The 5,225-nt window shown below is 38.7% G+C and overlaps 1 pseudogene; it reads right to left on the bottom strand.

Moving 5' to 3' along the window:
- Positions 1-3,288: 3,288 nt before the first annotated feature.
- On the bottom strand, positions 3,289-4,682 carry LOC116883217 (annotated as a pseudogene).
- Positions 4,683-5,225: the final 543 nt, after the last annotated feature.

Genomic DNA, 5,225 nt, shown 5'->3' with positions numbered 1-5,225 from the left:
CAATCCTGCAGACTTGCTCTAGAATTGAAGGCTCTTTATGGGAATGGCCAGACATTCCAAAGCATTGATTGAGCATTGAATACTCCTCAGAGCTGTTAAGGTTCTCAGGTTCCCAGTAGCAGCTAATGAGAGTTCAAATTCCTTTCATTTAAACCATACTTGGCAGTTACTTTTAAGTGTTTTATGAGAATTAACAATAAAGCACCTCCCATATATACTCTTTACTGTCTGTACCATCCTTGAAGGAGGGTAGGATGAGAACCTAGTTAGAGTTACGAAGCAGTCTTCATCCAGCATTTTATTACTGGGATGCAAGTAGTACTGAATATAGTTCACAGCACCATATAAATGCGGCACCTTGGCCCATACCTATAATCACAGTACTTGGGTGATGCGGGCAGGAATTTCTTGAGTTCAAGGTGCTCCGTGGCAAAATAGTCAGTTACAGGCTAAGCTGGGCTACTTTAGACCTTCCAAGTCAAAATAATAGAAAACAAAGAAAAAACCAGACATTAAAAAATTAATTTCTTTGTCTCCAGGTTTTGTCTTCATGAAGTGTATAGCCCCCCCTTTCTTCATCTGTAATAACTCTCTTCTGAAAATCTTTATCAGACTTTAATCTGGCTGTATTTCAGTTTCTGGAAAATGTGTGCATGTGATTCCATCTGTCTATTGTCATATTTTTTTTATCCTGAAGATATTGCTTCATATTTGCATCAGTGGGCCTAGATATGGTTTATCTGGCAAATTGTCCTATTCTACTACTTCTTCATTGCATAGCTGGTCCTATTCTTGCCAAAGAGAGTCCTGTTTTCATATTTTATATATATATATATATGTATATATATATTTTAAATGTATAGATTCATCTCCATCCCAGCTGTGAAGTAACACTCATCTTTCTTCCTCTGCATTATTTTGTCACACTCCCCCCTCCTCACTCATTTTAGGATTACACTCTCTTCTTAATTCTTTGTTGCTTCATATTTATAAATGTGTTGATGTTTAAATTGAAATCCACACGTGAAAGGAAAAACGCAGTATTTATGTTTTAAAATTGCCTCATTTTCTTTAACATGTAGATCAATTCATTTCCTAGAAATGCATAATTGTATTTTTATGACAATTAAATTCCATTGTATATACAGACTGCATTTTCGCTTTTTTGTTTATTTGTTGACAGACAAGTTGGGGGGTTTAGCGTCTTTTGTATTAGAACACCAAGGCAATAAATATGGATGTATAATTATCCCTGTGGCATGCTTTCCTTGTTTGCCTATTTGTTGTTGTGATAAACAACATAGCCAAAAGCAACTAGTGGGAGGAAGTGGCTTATGTAAGTGTGTAAGCTATAGTCTATCAATGAAAGAGGCCAGGTGAGGAGCTTGAAGCAGAGGCTATTGGTCACTGCCTTGCTTTCAGGGTGACATTAATCCATTTTGCTTAGATGGCCCAGCCCAATCTGCCAGGAGTGGTAGCACTCACAGTAGAGTGGTCCTCATTCATCAACTCTAGAAAAGTCTCCGAAAGACATGCTTGCAGACCAATCAAATGGAAGGAATTTTCAGTCGATATTTTCTTTTTCCAGGTGTCTCTAATTTATGTCAAATTGACAAAAATAATTAGTGCATATGCTAAGCTAGATTTACACACACACACACACACACACACACACACACACACACACACACACACAGAGTAATATAGCTGCACCAGATTTTAGGACTTTCTTCATTATGATTAACAGTGATTTTGTGACTTGCTGTATCACTGCATGTGACCATGTGGTGCTTCTTGTCTTCCCACAAAGTGATCAGCATGGTTCCCAGTTTCATTTTCTAAATTGTAGCCATTCTGTGATGGGGTTAAAGAGAATATCAAAGTAATTTGGGTTCTCATTTTTCTGTTGTCTCAAGGAAAGGATTTTTTAAATATTTATCTTTCTCTTGGATAAACATTCACATAACTCCTGGACATTTGATTGTGTGATTATTTTTATTTTTTTATTTTTTTGAGTTATGTAGAATGTCTAGATATTCATGGAAGACATTTTAGTAACTATTTTCTCTCATCCTGTACACGTTTATCTTATTTCAGCATCATAGCATTTCTCTTTTGATGTGAAGAAGTTTTTAAATTTCATATAATTCCATTTTCTTTGGCTGGGGGGGAAGAGTATGACTTGCTATTGTAGTTCATGAGTGGAAATTCTTATTTTATTTCTGTAACTTGAAATCTTTTAATCTTGTAGCTCATGGTTTTAGGTCTTACAGTCAGGTCTTTGATATATTTTGAGCTGAGTGTTTTATAGCATGAGAGAGATGAATCGGCATGTTTCATTTTTGTTTGTTTATTTTTCTTCTGCTTTAGATAAAGACTGTCCAGTGCTGCTTGTTAGAAAGTCTCTTCTCCAATGTATGTTTTGGAATATATATGGAAACATAGTTGTTTGTGTATGTGTACACATGACTTTCTTCCTGTGCTTTCTCCACATTCTATATTCTTCATGCCTCTAATTCTACTGGTACTGTGAGTTTTTGTTACTAAGATTCTGATTTATTTTTAATGCAAAATGGTTGTAGTCATGCATCTAATGCTGCTCTTTAGGTCAAGCTTGCTTTGGCTACTCAGAAGGTTTCAATTTTTCTTGGTTGCTTTGCGATTCTTTTCTGTTTTTACATCTGGAAAGCATGTCATTCATATTTTAATAGGATTACATAGAATACGTACATAATTCTTGGCAAAACAACCATATGTTCCCGATGTTCCCAATGGCAGTTGGGCTAATCCACAAACACAGGAGCCTTTTCCATCATGTATTTTTAGTTTGTTCTTCAATTTGTTGCTTCATTAATTTATAATTTCCTTAGCCTAAGTATTTCATACCTTGGTTTGGTTTATTTGTAGTTATTTGACCTTACTTTGGAGCCATTGTAAATGTAATTTTTGCTGACTTCATTTTAGAAAAAAATATTATTGTCATTCAGGAACGCTACTAGGGACTACCAAGTGTTTGGTTGACTTTATGTCTTAATACCTTCAGAAAGTCTTTTTTCCGAGTTACAGTTATTAATAGAGATGTATTTATATATAAACTAGCTTTTACAAAAAATCCTGCCAAACCAAAAAAGAATGAACAAACAAACAAACAAAAAATCCCAAAACTTAAAAAACAAACAATAATAGCCAAAAAATCAAAAAGGAGAAGAATGTAGTTAAGGCACTGTCCTTAGAGCAGGGCTGGGTTTGAGCAGAGCAAAGTGTGGGTGGCTGAGTTGTTCAGGCATCCTATTGCTTGGGAGCTTGTACAGTCCCATTGGCCTGGAGAGTGGAGTTGCTGGGCATGAGGGATTTGGTATCTAAGAGGCCTTTCTAGGCTTGTGGGTTAATGTAGGTAGGTTCTGAAATGCTTTCCACACAGGGAGTCATAGAGGGAGGTCTGGAACTGAGAGAGGGAGAGGCCTTGGCAGCATCCATCTTGTCACAGCTCTACATGCCAAGTCAAGGCAGCATGGAATGGCAAAGTCAGAAACAGGTACAGGATGGTATTGAAGCAGGTGGCCATGTCCTCCTGTCTGTTCTTCAGCAAAGAGCCCAAAGTCCAGGCAAGACAGTTCTTTTAGACTCCTTGCCCTCATCCAGGGACACTAGAGAAATGACTGCATTTCGTAAGTTTCCTAAACCTTTGGCCTCCTATTGGAAGTAACTGAAGGCACTAGCCACTGTTGAAGGAGCTGAGAGCTGTAACTGCTGGGCAAATGCCTCTTGGCAGATCATTCCATTTCAGCCTGGCTCTAATACCATGTACATATAGCCAGGGCACAGCCCAACTTCTGTAGCATTTTTCCCAGTTCCCAAGGCCGGGACTCCAATGTTACCTTCAGCTGGCCAACTAAGACCATCACTGGTATGCTCTCTACAAACTTACATTTAGTGCTCAGGGCCTGTGGCATGACTCTCTGAATATTGTTGGCATAAAGGGTAGAAGTCCTTACTCTCCTCTGGACTGGGTTGATGTACAAGGAGGAACTCTACTTCCACGATGCTGCAGGGACAAGAAGCTGTGAGTGAAAAGTTTGAGTCCTTCCATATCCAGCTGGTGGTATCAGATGAGGACAGTGTACACAAGCATCCATTTCATGAAGACTCCTGGTTTGAACTGCAGCTAAATCTTCTTGTTGAAATAAGTGTCTTCAGAAAAAATAGTACCATAGCACCCCTGTTTCCTGAGGTAACCTGTCTTTAGACCTCTTCAAACATTCTATGTTGTTGGTGTTCAGCAGCTGAGATATTCAGGGAAAGTAGGCTGGCTTGGTTGAATCGAAGAATGTCTCTAATGACAACCCGAGAAAGATTCGAAGCTCAAGGCACAACCTTGATTTTAGAGAAATTGGATCAAAGAAATATGAGTGGGGCAGCAGCCAGTATAGGGGCTTCAAGGCGAGAGGTTCTCTGCCCCTAAATATGAATGCAGAGGAAGCCACCTAGGAAAAAAATAGGTAGGTGGCTCAGACCAAGAACCTCTTGTTGCATACAGCCTTCGGCCATCCTGTAATTGGTTCCTGAAGCTGTCCCTCTGTGAGTCCTGCTACTTAGAGCCATGTGAAACACAAGAGGAGAAAGAGGAGGATAAATGCTGGAAACAATACCCACAGGAGGAACCCAGGACTTCCCTGGCTCATGGTAGGAGAAGTTAGAGTGAGGACTGCCCAAACATCCCGGCCTAGGGCAGAGCAGCACTCCTTTAAAATGTTTTTAATCTCTGAAAGAAGTAGGGCCATATGAACTTTTTAAACAGACATTTAAAAAAAAGCTATTCAAATAACTAGTCTTTGGCTTTTGCCTGCCATGTCTGCATCTCCTGTATTTCCATTCTCTTTCTTCTCTATCACTTTAGCTAAAACCCTAAGTGTTGTACAGAATGTGACTGAGATAAGCATTTAGCATTTAAAATAATAAAGTTAGAATGTTCCAATAAGAAAAGCTATTATTTGTCTTTCTTTTTTATTTATTGTTGAGTATAGCAAGGTAAATGAGAGTCGTTTACTTAGCTCTCTGTAATGAACTGTCATCATCAGGGTGGCTTTGACTTCATTACCTGCAATGGGTCACATCCTCTGGCCTAGGTCAGAGTAAACAGGATGTGTTATTTCCTGTAGATTCAGAATGCTGTCTGTCTATTCTCTCTAGGCTATCCTGTGGCCATTGCCTTTGCATTTGTCAGA

This window comes from Rattus rattus, chromosome 14 (assembly GCF_011064425.1).
Source record: "Rattus rattus isolate New Zealand chromosome 14, Rrattus_CSIRO_v1, whole genome shotgun sequence".
Lineage (NCBI taxonomy): Eukaryota > Metazoa > Chordata > Mammalia > Rodentia > Muridae > Rattus > Rattus rattus.
The sequence above is the reverse complement of the archived record's forward strand: the minus strand, read 5'-3'. Positions and strand labels throughout refer to the sequence as shown.